This window comes from Apium graveolens, chromosome 10 (assembly GCF_009905375.1).
Source record: "Apium graveolens cultivar Ventura chromosome 10, ASM990537v1, whole genome shotgun sequence".
In the NCBI taxonomy this organism is placed as follows: Eukaryota; Viridiplantae; Streptophyta; class Magnoliopsida; order Apiales; family Apiaceae; genus Apium; species Apium graveolens.
Genome location: NC_133656.1, coordinates 225,133,445 through 225,150,709, shown reverse-complemented (window position 1 = coordinate 225,150,709; position 17,265 = coordinate 225,133,445). Strand labels below are relative to the sequence as shown.

The 17,265-nt window shown below is 31.7% G+C and overlaps 1 long non-coding RNA gene across 1 annotated transcript; it reads left to right on the top strand.

Moving 5' to 3' along the window:
- The first annotated feature begins 3,648 nt into the window (after nucleotides 1-3,648).
- Nucleotides 3,649-5,503, top strand: LOC141692967 (uncharacterized). The gene is made up of 2 exons (XR_012562970.1): nucleotides 3,649-3,755; nucleotides 4,528-5,503. It is a non-coding gene; the product is annotated as an uncharacterized LOC141692967 (long non-coding RNA).
- Nucleotides 5,504-17,265: the final 11,762 nt, after the last annotated feature.

Genomic DNA, 17,265 nt, shown 5'->3' with positions numbered 1-17,265 from the left:
TAGAAACATGGGATGGAAGAGACCTCCCGAATGATTAGTGAAGAGTACACCACCAAACAGATGAACAAGATAACACAAGACCTGAAAGCGAATATCATTTGCTGATGCATCATGCGGTAAACGTGATGGAGCACATGAAGAAATAAAGGACAACCGAACTCTGGATCCATTTATGTCTCTCTTCGGATTAGGATCTCTACCAAAAAGCTCAGCAACATAAGAATGCGAACTCATATCAGGGCCAGGGGTGACATCAGAAATAACAGCATCACCATCGACAGGAAGCCCTAAAAGAACACCCACATCTTGTAGAGTAATAATGACCTCTCCCATAGGCAAGTGAAAGGTATGAGTCTGTGGCCGCCATCTCTCAACAAAAGCTGATATGAGACTCCAATCCAACTGTAAAGATGCCACTCGAGCGACGTCATAGAAACCAGTAGACTAAAGTAAAGGGACCATATGAAGATCTAGCGGTAGAAGATCATCTTCATTATTAGGGTTTTTTTCGGCGACACTTCAACATATCACCACCACCTAACCTCCAAATATCTAATGATATATGTGTATGCTGAAGATGAAGAAGGCTCGGGTTAACAGGGCTGGATGCACGTCCTGCAAATATATAGAAGAACAAGTTAAAAAATAAACAATAAACAAGTACGATCAAAATCTGTCACTTAACATATCCACGTTAACATTATCATAAATGAAATTGTAAAACTACTACCTAGTTAAGGCAAAAGTACATTGCAATTTGCATCTATTTGAGCATAAGTTTTTCATCTTTTTGAACAGAAGTTAAAGTATATTAAATGAATCAGTCCACATTCTTTACTTTCATTCATTTCCACATTGCATCAAACATGTCAGATATTGTAAACTATGCTTTACCTTTAAAGGACGTAGTAAACTTTTTTAAATTGCAACTGATTCCTATCAATTCCAAATCATACAGTTAGGGGGGAACAAAAAGAGCCAAGGGCGTAGTTAACTTTCTTTACTCCTATTTCATTAATTGTTCTACTAGTAACTGACATTAATGTCCTTCAGATTCTTGGACTGGAGTTGGTGTAAAGAAAGTTGATCGATGGCAACAGGTTGGACGAAAAAGATGCAAAACGAAGTGTAATGAAAGTCATAATAAAATATTAACAATACCCTGAGGAACACACAGGGGTATCGAGTGCTTTTTTTAATATTAAGCGATAGTTATAAAGTACAGTATACAAAAAAAGATGCAGATTTAAACAAGTATGATGAAGTCCTCAAAAGGAACAAAACAACTATACTGATGAAGTAATAAATAAATTTAAGATCTTATTGCGTCACAATCATATTGACGCAAAGGGTGGTAGGAGAACTGAATTAATTGAAAAAGATATGACACTGCTATTTGATTTTAACACTCGTTCAAACTGTCATGGACATATCTGATTTTAGTATTTTATGAAAATAAAATAAACAGTTTCAAATTTCAGATCAAATCTCTAAAGCTATAATTTGGCATGATCAGGTCTATTAATGTGATAAATAGATTCACAAGGTATCAAATGGAAATGTCCGTATTTTTGTGAGCTTGTTCCTTTGGTATCAAACAAATGAAGTTACATCTCCCTTCTCATGATGACTTCTATTAATTTGAATTTATATTCCATGTTATCAGCTAAATCTCTAGTACAGACAAGCTTGTAAGCCCTAGTAATGTCAGTGTACATTATTCACCTCATCGACGACTGTGATCATCACAAATTCCTCAAATTATAAATGTTTTTAGGCTTGCTGCAAAGAATGCCATGGAGGCTGGTGTGTATACAAGCTACAACTAATTTTGCTTAACACAAAATTGCGTACAAATTATGACTTACATCTTTCACTATACAATATTCTTAATAGCTACAAGCTTGCAATCCGGCAGTATTGCACTTACGATCGAGACCTTTAAACTATGTTCTTATATACACAACAATCTGCTATCAAAATACAATGTAATACTAATATAATTCTAACACTACAGAGTACTTAAAACAAAGTATCCAACATATAAGCAACAATTAAAAGCATAATTCAGCAATCTAAAACTGTAGAACATGTAATCCAATGGGTAATTTTATCAAACACTTCGTATGCAATCAAATCATAAAAACATAAAAACTCAAAAATTATAAAAATACAGGTAATTACCTCAATATTCATAATTGTTGTAGTGAGGAATGATTATGGTGGTGTTTTGTGGTCGTGGTTTTTGCTGTCTTCTCCGTCTTTTCGATAGAATGTGCCCTGTGTTTGTGTTGTCTGTATATCTCGCTCTGTTGTGTTTGTGTTGTTTGTATTTTAAAAAAAAAAATCTAAAGGCAAAACGGAAGAGATCCTCCGTTTTGGGTGTTAGAAAAACGGTAGATTATGTAGCGTGGTCAAGTGACATGTTCCTCTATTGTGTTTGTGTTGTTTGTATTTTTAAAAAAAAAAATTAAAATGCAAAACGGAAGACGATCCTCCGTTTTGGGTGTTAGAAAAACTGTAGATTATGTAGCGTGGTCAAGTGACATTTTGGGTCTTTTCGCTCAAAAGTGACAATTTGGGCATTATTCTCTCATTTAGTGACATTTAGGTCCATTGTTCACAATTATTTGAGTTGTAATATGATTATTACAAAAACTATAACCCGCCATGAATTATAACATTTATGATTTTATAAAAATAAATAATAATTATGTATTGTTGAGATTAATAAAATTAAAATATTTATGTATTATTTTGTATGTGTTATATTATTGAAGGATTTAAAATTTGGATAGTTAAAATCTTCAAAAGTCCTGCGTATGGGTCGCAGATGATTTGGTCTTGTTTTTTCAATATGTTTTTTTGAAAATATTTCTCGATTTATTAATTATTTTGTTATATTATAATTTGAATTACTAAAATTAATATTGGAAGTGTTTGACATAAGAGGTAAACAAGAAGTTGAGTGCGATTAAAAATAAAGTTAGATAATAATTTATAGAGTTTGTAGTTATATTAGATATATGATTTAATTTTTTTTAACTAAACTATATATTTTTTAAACTTTATATTGGAATGTGTAACATACATTTTAGGAAAGTGTTAACCAACTGACCAAATTAAACTATGTTTCGCTTTTAATAGTAAACGAAACCATTTCGCTTATAATAGTATAGATTATATACATGATTTAAATTTTTTAATTATATTATATTTGTTTAAACTTCATTTTTGAAGGTATTATATGAATATCAGAACTAAATTTAAATCCTATTTTTTACCCGGGGTTTATAAATATCTTATATATTTTAGTAATTTAGTTTCTTAAGATAATGTACTCTCTTGTGAGATTTAAATGAAAATATAATTCTATAAAATAATTATTTATAAATAATTTTTAAGTTATAAATTGCTTTAAAAAAAGTTATAAATTATAATTTATCAAACACTTTATTAACTTAAAAGTAAATTCACTTAAACAAGCAACTAAATAAGTTATAAACAATAATTACTGTCACAATATTATAAATAACAATTATTTATCACTTATATTAGGTACTAACACTTATCTATTCAAATAAAAATAATTTGTTTCTAATATATCTCCGAAGCCAAACGGTGTGCACAAATTAATCGGGTTTTTAAGTCAACTATTAAGTTGGGCTCAAACCAACCCACCAAAAGCAAAACAAAAGCCTAGTTGAGCCTGAGCTGCCGAAAATATCAAAATGGCAGAAATCATGAACTTTGAGGTAGTAAATTCTCTTTATAATATCTTCATTTCTTTTTATAGTTTGTTTTTATGTCGATAATGGTTGTAAGTTTTTGTGAATTGTGTTTATATGCTCGAATGGTGTAGTTACATAAATCATTCATATAATCAGTTTATGCTTATAATCAATCAATAATTAAGACATTATATGAGTGCTGATTACTGTAATTACAAAAACTTAAATAGTAGGGGATCATACTAAGTTGATCTCGATGTGAAGTATGTTCCAGAAATTGTTTGGTGTACGAAACCTATCTTTATTTGCATTTTAATGGCTGTTTCTACTAAACTGTAGAGTATCGCTTTTAATTCCTAAATGGTTGCATTATGGTGCGGTGCAAGTATTTAGTTAGAAGACACCCGTACTTAGAGCTTATTAGATTGCTAATATAATTAATGTTTGGCTTTCATTAACATTTGTCTCACCTTACATTACAATAAGAAAATCAAATTGATTCTTAATAGAAGCATGACCTGAACTGATTAGTGTGTGTAAATTTTTGGTGCAAGTTTGTGTTCATCCTTGGACTCGTTTCTTTGTTATACTATTCCTTGTTTTTTAATGTTAACATTTTCTTATATTGCTTTATATATATGAAATGGCAATAATTGATCTTATAAATTAAAATTATGGGCACTTATTTTGTGTAAATAGTATGTATAATTTGATCACTTGTGTACGTATAAGTTGTGTATAAGTTGTGTACGTATGCTGATACAAATTTTAACCATTTACACTTATATTTTTACAGGGTATGAATCCGGGACATACTGATCATGGCCTTCTTCACCTTTAGGACACACATAGACCTAGAGAGACTTTTGGGTAGGTGGTAGAGATTTGCAGAAATTTAGAAAATCTTATTCAGTTTATCTTCCGGATCTCGACCACCGTATGATTCCATTATTACACTTTACTGGTTTTTATGGTATAGTTAGGGTTTCATATTGAAGTCTCTTGTATGCTAAATTTGAGAGGTTAAGAACTGAGACTCATACATTCCATTTACCTATACAAGAGGTCACCATTGCCCTTCAAGATGTTGCAATTTTTTTGGCCATCCTGTCGCGTAATGCTCTTATATGTGAATGCTTATTTAGACAGATCACTTATAAGAGCGTTCCCCTCAACAGGATGGCCTAGAAGAATAGCTACATCCTGAAGAAAATGATGACATCTCCCGTAAGTAAATGGAATGTATGAGTCTCAAGCCTCTGCCTCTCAACTAGTGCAATAAGAGGCCCCAATCCATTTGTGAATAGGAAAGCATAACTACACCATAAAAACCAGTAGATTGTAACAACAGAATCATAAGACAATCCATATCAAGAATATTATTCTAATTAGGGTTTCGGCGTCTAAATTTATGCAAATCTCCACCACCTACACTCCAAATATCAACAAGGTTTTGAAAGATAGATATGATTATTCTCTTGCGTTGCCTCCTATATCCCCAAAAAATGTTATGGTGTGAAATGCATTTCGACGGGTGTCGTCTGCGCTGTGCTTCTACCTTGCATATCACCATCATGTTCTCCTTCATAAAGAGATTGATTTGGAACATACAGATTCCGATATCGATAATGATTCAGTGCTCTCTTTGACTGCTTTTGCTGCTCTGCTTTCCATTTCACAGAGATATTGTGAATGTAATTGATGTGTACTTGGTGTGAGTTCTCCAAATTAATTCTTTCGGGTATTATCATTATAGATTACTTTCTACTACTGTTCTTAGACATGGAATTTCAATTTTTTGTTGCATTATCGATTTTGTAAAGGTCTAGTACTCGAGCTTAGTACTTATCTTATACATGAAGAATTTTTGGAACATGAATTTTCATTTTCAATTATGTGCTGCAAGATTTTTGTCAAGGTTTAGAACTTCAGTTTATATTTATACTTTTTTCTATTACATTGGACCTTTGCTTGGTGTTTGTGACGTTTGGTTTTTTTGGAACCATTTGCTTCGTATGTTTTTCTTTGCTATTTAAATACACGCACACACCCATCTTTGATAAGGTCCAAATACTCAATATCCTCTGTAAAGGGATCTGTAAAGGGAGTGAGAGGAGCGATGAAGATACCGGTAATACCAAGAGGTGTTGGTGATATTCCATGTTTACCTTCACAAAACAGGCTCTTGTAGTTATTAGGGGGAACATACATAATTATACAAGATCTAAACTATCAATGCAAAATATACACACATACAATATATGACGTGAAAAACCCACACGTCCCGACTATTACTATTTCAAACAATTATTAATAATACAATTAATCTCACAAAAAATGATTCACTCACACTATACTTAACTTACACAATACTCAAGCATATAATTCAATATGATATGACTACGTATATATGGACACCGAAAACTTGACCATCAAGAGATATCATATTTGTTATACAAATCTTCATTTCTTTCTTGATACCTAATTATTTAACTTTGTGAAAAAGATATAACACATATAATAATTTTTTACTCATACAATTATTACACAACCTAATTATATCTTGTATCGCCACGGCTCGTACTACCGTATTAGATGTAAGCCCATCAGTAGTTCCACTCAGTAATAATGTTGTATTCATCACATTATTTGTTTTTGCTGGTCTAAGCATTTCTTTTTTATATTTTTCCCTCCAATGATGACGACAAAGGGATCAAGTAGTTAATTTAGGTTAGGGTAAAGGTGTTAGAATACCAACCAACCAAACCCAATAAATATCGGATAGGAAGGGGTATAATGTACGCAAACTTACAATCACTCAAAAAAATAATACATCAAAATATAATAATATATAATGTAAGAATTTAATCGAACATGAATTTGATCATATAATTCATACCCTAACCCATGGTGCCTATTTGGCCATCTTCATTTAAGTGGTTTATTTACTTATAAATCTGTAAGTACTTATCAATAAATGTTTGTCAACCTAAATTATAAATTGAATTTCAAGTTATAAGCTGATAAGTTATATGTTAGTAACGATGTAATTTTTCTAAGTTTATTTTGATTTTTCGTCTTTTTATTAATTTTAGTTTAAAAAAATATATTTTTAAATGTTAATCCAATCTAGATTCACGAAATAAGATAATTATATTTAAAAAATATTTATTTTGATTTATTTAAGTAAAAAAGATTCTGACTTATAAGTAAAGTTATCAAAATGCTTATGTACTCCCTTCGTCCGTTGAGTTATATACATTTACTGTTTGCACGTATTTCGAGGTTTTTATAAAACATAGTTTTATAATGTTTTTTTTGTTTTTTTTGAATAAAAGTTTTAACATAAAATTTTTATTCAGAAAAAAAATTCAAAAATATTATGAAGTTATGCTTTAGAGGGGTATTGAAAAGCGTGCCAAAAAATAATGTATAGAATTAAATGAAACACATAGAGTAATTTATAAGGAACTATTTTTCACTTGCAAGTCACTTAATTACTTTAAATCATAAATTACTTATTTTAAAATCTAAAAAACTGGCACTTTGTATAATGTTATTTTCTTTTGTAATCGATCGATCTGCAATTAGTGGCAATAGTAACTGTAAACCACAAGGTCAGATCTGATAAGAAAAACACAGTCCTAAACCATTTCTGAACAACAAACAACAAGGATGGAAAATTAGGAAACATGATACTACTCATAAACTAGATACACTTTCCAAAATCGTAATATGCAGCTAACACTAGAGAAAATGTTAAAGTATAGGAGCTCTGGGATTTTTCATTTTAGATTGCCAACTCTCCAAGCCTTCCTTCAAGGAGTGTTTCTTTATACGTTGAAGTCCTTTTCTTAATGATCCAGTGATCTAATTTTGATATTAAATTTCTTGACATCATCCGTTGTTTTATAATGGGATGACTTTAAGGTGCAGTATTATTTAAAGAATAGAAGGCTTCTTATTGTGAAACTTTACGTCATTTCTTGACAACAGATGATTCTAGTTACTCAATAGAGCAAGAAGGCTGGGTAAAAATAATGGGATTTTGCTAGATTAATAAATAATAATCACTGTGCTTCAAGACATCCATGGACTGGGTTTTATTTCTACTAAGATTTGACCCCGGTCATTAAGTACCCTTGAAGCATCATTCGTTTGATCACCACTTGAAAGAACTGCATTTCTGGTTCAGTCTTGTTCCTTTATTCTCCCAATATCACAATCACTTTGTTCCGTCATTTTATTCATGTCCTGTCTACATTTAATTTCGTGTTGCACATTTTTAATTTGTGTGCGAGTGTTCCACTTCTTTTTGTAGGGTTTTCATCGATGATAAATTAGCAGCATGTTGCTCTCCCAGACTCTGAATGCAGCCAAGTACTTTAGCAAACTCCGCAATTTCAAATTCTGATCTAAGTCTGTGATGATTTGTTTCAAGACAAGTATCTATATTTTGCCAAGAGATGTGATAATTTTGCAGAGTGAAGTACCTCTGGTGAAGAAGGTTATGTTACAAAATTATATTCTATGGATAAATTAGTGAGTTACCATTTGATGTGCAAGTCCTTCAAGAGCTGCATTGTAGTGTCGAGTGTGTGCTCTAACATCGAGAAATGCAACAACTCATATACACACACTAATGTTTCTTACTTCTCGTCACATAATGTAATTTAGCTGACTGTTGACAACTTATATAACTCGCTCAGTTTCATTGTTAAGTAAAGTTGCTGCAGTTATCTCTTTCTTTCAACGTCACAAAGTTCATCCCTCATCTCCTCCACAAGTTTAACAAGTCACTCGTAGTTATCTGGTATCAATCAAGAATCGGCTCAATTTCAGCTTGAAGGTTCTGGATAAAATCATGAGTTGCTTAGCGTTGGCAACGATAAATCTGGAAGCTGGTATGTAACTGACTAGCACAAAATTTCAGATTTACTTTAGCATTTCTAAAGACACTTCGAGAATAAACAATAATGTAGCTCTTCACTATACCGTCAAATACACCATGAATGTCTCTTCTGCACGCATTTGTTAGATGTACTTTGTCCTTGTGCCACCACCAGTATAACCAATGCTAGAACATTTCAGTCACTGGCTTACCTTTCTAGGATAAATCCAAACACTTCAGATATATCCTTTAGTAGGCTTCATATTTGGAATCTGAAACTATAAGGTGAGCCAGCTTAAAAGCAATGTAAAATTTTTAAGACGTCTTTCATCCCTGTCAAGCTCTTGCGCCTAACCTGAAGTACTTTTAAGATCTCCATTCTTTTCAGCAAGTAATGCTTGATCTATATGTCAATGCAATCTTCTTAAATAGATCATCTGCCTCCATTTGTGGAGTTTGTTTTGACACCTACAACATATCACATTTGTCTTCAACAGTGTTGAATCCTGTAGTTTCGAACAAAATACCATTATGTTCATGCACCGAACTTATGCTTGGGCAAAATAAAGTTTCACTCTCTTAGGTTAAATATTTTTATCTGCGAAAACTTTATACTGAAGAGTTTTAGCTCCCATGAATTTGCATCCTCTAGGTTTTCACTTTTCACTAAAAGAACCACTCGGGGCCATTTTGGATTGTCTATTCTTTAGAAAAATAACTCATTGTAGCAAAATTTTGAAGAATAAGGCAAGTCTTGCAGCTGAGATACAAAAGCTAAACAAACAAACAAACATACTCAGTATATCCAGCTTTCGCAGGGTATGTGAAGGGTAAGATGTACGCACACTTTCCCTCATTCATAAGAATGAGGAGGTTGTTTAACAAAATACTCTCGGCTTATGTGTGTGTATGTGCACAATATATAAAAGTGTAAAAATTCCAATTAAAATTTTTAAATTTAATGGCATAATTTAAAAATAGATCAAGACAAACCTTAGTTTATGGCATTATTCATATAAAACTTACATGTATCTTGTAAATTCTTCAGTGCCAGGAAAACCGCTGATAACTGCAAGAACCGTTTTCTTGTATGTAACTTCAACCCTCGATCAAATGTTGATCCATATCTTTCTTCTTGATATTTTCACTCATGGACAGTAAAGATGACATCTCCTATGACTATGACTCGAAAAAGTGTAAATCAAATACTTCCTGTGCTAAAAGGACAATACAATCGATCTACCAAAAAAACAATTAGTACCAATAATGGATGAAACCTAGACTACAATAATTATAGAATTAAGCACATAAAGAATAATAAAAAAAAGAATAAACTAACAATATATATTACTAACACCTCCAAATACAAAATCCATCTATCCCAAAAGTTAATTAACTACTATAATCCGCCTCCTCCAAGACCTTGATCTAATACCATTTCACTCCGAAGGTTTAAAAAATGCAAATCTAGTGAAAGTAGGTTATCCCAAGTTCTTCTCGGTCTTCATTTCCTTCTCACACCCGGTAACACCAAACCTTCAATTCTCCGAGCTGGGGCCGATATACATCTCCTCCTTACATGCCCAAACCAGCGCAACCTACTTTCCCTTACCTTTTTTATTATAGAAACAACTCGTAGTTGCTTTCTGAAAAAACCAATCGGCAATCTACCTAACAAGGTACGACCACAAATCCAACGCAATATCCTCAATTCCGCTACCTCGAGTCGATGTTCTTGAACTTTCGTTATCGCCCAACATTCCGCCCCATACAATAAAGCTGGTCTAATCGCCACTCGATAAAATCTTCCTTTTAACCTTGAAGGAATTTTCTATCACACAGTACTCCTGAAGCCACCCTCCACTTTAACCATCCAGACTGAATACGATGAGTTACATCTGCATCTATCTTACCATCTTTATGAATCATAGATCCCAAATACTTGAAACTTTCTTTCGGAACTAATAAATGCCATCCAATTCTAACATCAACTCCCTCTTCGACTGGATCATTACTAAAGTTACACCATATGTATACATTTTTTGAATGACTAAAACGCAAGCCTGAATGTCTCCAATGTCACCCTCCATTGTTCTAACTTCTTATTTATCATCGAATTTGTCTCACTAATAATAACTATATCATCCGCAAAAAGCATACACCATGGGACAACATCCTGAATTCCTCTAGTGAGCACATCCATAATTATAGCGAATAAAAAAAGACTTAATCCTGATCCTTGATGAAGTCCTATCTTGACCGGAAGTTCACATTCCAATCAATACTTGTCGCATGTAATTTTATAAATAATTTTGTATATTAATTTTTTGAACAATTAATTTATTAAAATAAAACGTAACCTGGGCTATACTGCAAAGCGTAAAAACGGCTCTTGGGGAGCTCACATGCATTTATTAATCACGGGCAAGTTTAAATACTTTAAGGGAAAATGAATTTTTTCGTCACCCAACTTATTGTGTGTTTAGAAACTTACCACTCGACTATAATTTTTTTTTTGTTTTACTCAATAATGTTAGGTTCAGATTTTTTTTAGTCACTAATGTTAGGCTCAGATTTAATTATTAGTATTTTGTCAATTTTTTATAATATTATTAAAATATAATGATAACTAATACAAAAAGTGTCATATGTGTCTTATAAAAAAGCTTTATATGTGTTTGAGTTTGCTAGATGCATATGAAGGAGTCGTATAATGTATAACGACTCGTGTATTTTGTATTATTTAAATGCGTAATTATGGAAATTATTAAATAAATAAAATATGTGCATTGGTTGTTACTGCTATGTGTTGCTCTATTACTATTTATGTGTGATTTATGATGCATAAGGTCGTTCGTGTAATTAATTATTGAGTTGTACTGAATCGTTTTCACTTTTAAAAATGGATTTAATGCAAATTTATTTGCATAAATATTTGGAACATCTCTAAAATTGTTTTTGTAGTTTTACAATTATAGTAATTATTTATGGGATTTTATAAAATTGAGAAAATAATATTTCATTTATTATTTATCTTTAAATGATTTTCTGAGTACGTTTAATTGTAAAATCCATATTTAATTATGGAAATCTTCAACAATCATGGAACTTATATTTTATTAAGTTCGTATTATTCTGAGAATTTTAAAATTATTTTGGGAATTTTCAGGAGTAGTTTCGCGCGCGCGTCGTTTCGTTATTTATTAAAAAGCAAGTATAAAGCGCACCTCGGAAGGGTTTTTAAAATTTCAAAACTTATATTTTTATTTACTTCGAGATATTTCTAACATTTTAAGGCTGTTTTCGTAATTTTCTGGAATTGTTTTGTGTTGCACCTCGACCCGCTAATGCTGAATTTCGGGTTACACCGGATCTAAATGGCGCTTCGAAAATCGTTTTAAAACTTCGGATTTTTTTTTTTATAAATTTCACGATATTTAGGAAATTATTAGACTTATTTTGGGGTCTATATCGATTAATAATTATTTGCATTGTGATACGTTAAAATATTAAAACATTTGAAATTGGGCTTGCAGTTTAGGGAACGAGACACGTGTCCAAATAATTGGACACGCGGCGTTGTATTCGGCAAAATCAGATGAGTGCTACCCCTGTATTCCTCACAAAAACATCAATTTATTTCTTTGTTTTTCTTTCTACCCTTTTCATCATCAAAAGGGCAGATTCATATATATGTTTATAATCTCCTCCCTTTTTGTAGCCCTCGATTCTCCGCCTCTCGGTGTTGAATCACCGGTGGTTGCTTCTTCTTTTTTTTTTCCGGTGCTACGCCGCCGTCCCTGGTTATTCCGGTGACTGGTGGTCGTTCCTTCTCTTCCCCTGTGCGCGTTCAATCGCGGGTGCGTGTGTTATACTTATATATCTGTGTGTATCTTGATGCTGTGCTGCGTTTTTCTTAATTTTCGGTCGTCGCCCCTCCCCGGTTGCGGTGGGGAAGGTGGCGCGTGTGTGTCCTGCTCTGTGTTGGTTCCTGATTACGTTATAGTGATTCTGTGACTCCAATTACAATTTATTTTATTTTATTTTAATATTCTCTGCAGGAAGTATTTGAGTATTATTCGTGAAACGAATTAATATTTCGTGTGGGATTTGTTAGTAATTAATCGGTGGAATCCGTGATTGGAAACACAACTCGGGTACCTCCGAATTTTACCGCCGTCTACAATGAATTTCGATGAGCGCACGGTGGACCGTGATGATTATATTCTGAGTCCTAATTTAATAAAAAAATGTAAAATGCGAATAATAATTAATAATAGTATTGAATTGGCGTTTGGGAAATTGTGGATGTTGGTTGTTGTGAATTGTTGTGGTGAAGTGACGTCGATTGTATTCGACGGGTAATCCGATAAACGAAGAAGACGCTGCCCGATTTTCGGGAAATTGAACTACGAAAATACGGAAACATATCTGATGATTATCGGGAAGTCGAGTGACTATATATATACATGTGTGTTTTATACGAAATTTGATTGTATGATGTGGTGAACTGTTGTAGCAAAAGTAATTACCCTAATTTTGTAAAATGACGAGTATACGTATTTTTTTTCGAAAACGAACACCGAAACGATTTTCGAGATTGTGAACCCTACTTGTTGCGTGTGTTATTATAATATACATAATTACGAGTCGGGTTTGAATATCTTGGGGTAAAATTGATATCGAGGATATGTCAAGCATATCTAGACGTCTAACGTAGGGTGTTTCAACCCTGTAGGTTATAGTCGGGAACCTGAAAGTGAACGATGGACCAAATGTAACCTAGTGGTCAGTCGACGAGCTCAGTAGAATTTCAACAGAAAGACCTGAGTGTCGAAGCCGAATCCAATGGGATCTAGTGGTTGGACGTTAGAGCCTGAGTAGCAGAGTCAGCTCATGGTTGATCAGTAATAGTTGTAAAGCCTTGTAAGACAAGTATTTCTGAACTTTTCTTCAAGATATATTACCAATATTTTCGAACTGTTTCATAACATATTGCTATCATTAAACATAACTCATGTTTTATAATGCATATGCTTTAAACTACTTACCCTTAAACCCTGATTTTCTTGATCTTGAGTCATAGGCCTTATTCTTTGTAAACCGTCCTTTGTTGATCCTCAAACACCAAACCATACAAATATAATACTACTCCCCAAAGGTATAACTACCAAACACCAAACACCGGAAGAGAATGGTTTGAAAACACATAAACTTTTATACTACAATCATTCCTTATAACATCAAAGAACCATATCCTGAAAAATCATTACTGGTCTAATATCTGACCCTTGTGCAAACTGAAAACCGTTTCTTATACATACCCTGATATACCCTTGAGATATCCATGAATTTCCTTACGTTTTTATTCAAGTGTTTAACCATCATTGATTATGATCTTGTTTTATCGAATTATATTGTTCATCATATTGAACTACTTTAGGATTGGATAGTTTTTATATATGTGGACCAGATTCGTGGTCAGACCATACCAATGGTCAAGTTAGGCCAATGTGTGCCTTGGATCCAGTAATTAGAGCAGTGCTGTGTGCTTGCTCTGGGTTAGTGCGTGACTGATTAGCAGCCTAACCTTGTTTTTTAAAACTTAAAATGAATATCCAATTCTAATGATTAGTTAAAAAGAAACTTGATTCATCTGAATCATCTCATTTGATCATTGTTTAACCTTAGTTATCGTTATTGTGACTTGCTGAGCTAGTTAGCTCACTCTTGCGAAACTTTTTATATATTTTACAGTTAAAAGGGATATGGATGATAGAGAAGTTCCTCAGTCCAAAGTTCGGGCTAAGGTTCCAGTTTGAATTGGATCGAGATAGCAGGAGCTTCATGCAGCGGAGAGATAGTACGATCGTAAGAAAAACTTTATTATATATTATAAGTTAAGTCAGTCGGGATTTTGGTACGATGTAATATTTTAAGGTTATGGCTTATTTTCATACTTTAACCTATTGCGATCCGTGGTTTTTGTGAAGCAGGGTCATTATAAATAATATTTCTTATACATGTTCATATATTGTGTATGTGTTGTGGACCCCAAACTTCTGACCCGGGTTTGGAGGGCGCCACATAATGTCTGAATTATATACCTATGTTATAGGAAAGATGTGTATTGTTTTGAACATCTTGTCAGAATAAATGTATATACATTGTAAACATACACATAAAATCGGTTGATATACGTCTGTTACTTTTTAGGTAGGGTACTAAACTCAAAACCAAAATTATTACGAAGAGGCATCACAATCCGTACTAAAATTATTGGAAAAAAAAATAAAAAAATTCAATATAATCAAATTACCAAACTGATCATAAAGTACTAAAAACATTAAAAAATTACATATCAATATTTTACCAAATGACACTTTCAAAAATCCAATGAAATCACTAATCATAACTCATTCATGCAACTTTTACCGACCCAAAATCATAACTATAAATCCATCCATTCTAATAGAATTGTAAACAAGTGTACATATATAAACACAAAAATAGAATAATGTTGTAATAATGTGAATTTGGTATTAAATCAAATAACTCTCACAAAATATTTTTCTTACAAACATAGTTTTATATTTTTTTAAAGATTTTTTTTTTGTATATTGAAATTTAAACGATAAATTATTATTCAGAAAAAAATCAAAATAATTCATTAAACAACATCTTTTAGGAGCCTTAAAATACTTGTCAAACTCTCATCACCAAGGTAAACGCGGTGGAGACATAAAAAGTACTATATTTAAAGATATAGACATATATCAAATTACTAAAATATTATAGACTACCACCATATTTTAAAAATGCTACAAAAAATTGACATAATGCTAATAATCAAATCCGAACCTATCATTAGTGACTAAAAACCAATATTAATCTAACATTAGTGAGTAAAAGAAAAAAAATAATAATTAAATAATAAATTTGTAAAAATATGATAAGTTGGGAAACAAAAAAATCTATTTTCCCATACTTTAACTACTACGAGCTTGTGCCAGACGCGGCAATTCTATTGCGGAACAATTGAATTGGGCCCGCTCGGGGTCTGGGCACACAAGGAAACTTCGATCACAATCTATTCGAAGGAATTTTATGTAGGACCGTAAATTAAAGTCACGATTGATTTATTTGATAAACTCGTTCAATTTTTTTGTTTACTTTTCAATAATTAAGTTTATATATCCTACAAATAAGTATTTATTATAATAAATCTCGGTAAAAAATGAGAATCGAGCACAAACAATAAGCGATAAATTTTTTATCTTTAAAAATCCCGTTGCGATCACTTATTCAGTAATTTATCAACATAAGCTTAAACAGTATTTTTTGTTCAATAGATTCAACGAATCAAAATTTTAAGGTGTTTGGTTTAAATTCAACTTGTTCTTTAATTTTTTAGTAGAAGTATATTTATAATATTATACAGAAAGAGTTAAATTCTATTACATCGAAAATCTTATATGTTCCGTAAATAAATATTACAAAACATATTATTTTACGAGTTATATTCTACAAGAATTATTACTTTACTGATTTTTTTTTAAAATTTTAAATATTATATTAGCAAAATATTACAAAATATATTATTGTATAAATTATGTTTACTTCACAGCATATATGTTCAGCGGCTGAATATGCATAACTTAAAAATATCATTTTTATTGAAATACATACAATGTCATCAAAATTATTGCTCAAGTTCGGTTCAGTTTAATAATTTAGACAATAATATTTTTTTAATTAGATTACCAAACATTGTTGAGTTCATTAAAATTTTGCTTGAATTAGTTAAATATCTGTCCAAATTTCGAATTTGACTCATATACACCCTTATGTTTAGGACTTTTAGATGAATTTTATATTATGATTTTATATAATTAAACTAGAAATTTATAAAGCAATCAGCTTTGTGTTTTTCAACTAGTTTATTTTAAATACAAGAAATACTTTTTTTCACATGTTCGTCTCTTTTCAAAATATTTTTTAGGTAAACCGCAACTGCTACCTTTCAGGTGCGAATTGGGTAAACCCTCCGGACTCGCATAATAATTTGCAAACCACGTGAACCAAGATAAAACGCATTTAAACGAAAATTTATTTGATGATACATTTCCCTATATACTTCGCGTCAATACATGTTTTCAAAAGAAATACAATTACTTTGGTTTTGTATTTACTTTTCGTTAATTAAAGTTGAATCTCGATAAAATAATAATCAATAAAATAATGATCTCACTAAAATAATATCTTTGTACGGTGTAAAAATAATAAAGATAATATATATTTACTCTGATAAAATAATAAACTTGCTGTAATAATATTTTTTTTGATACCAAACATATTACTTTAAATAATTTTAGCTGTATTATACATGTTTTGAAAGGGTAACCTGGAAAAGCTATTCATATTTTTTTTATTAAAAATTGAAAATAACATAAACTAAAACAATTCCCATTAAAAAAAATAGTGTGGGAGGGAAGGAATGCAACATAAATATAAAGTTTAAATACAACTCCAATAGGGAAAGCAATCGCAATGCCTATCTACATATCTCGTTGTCAAGATAAGTACCTGGGAGGGGAATATACTTTATTACAATAAAAATGTGCTAGGGGACCGACCATTTTG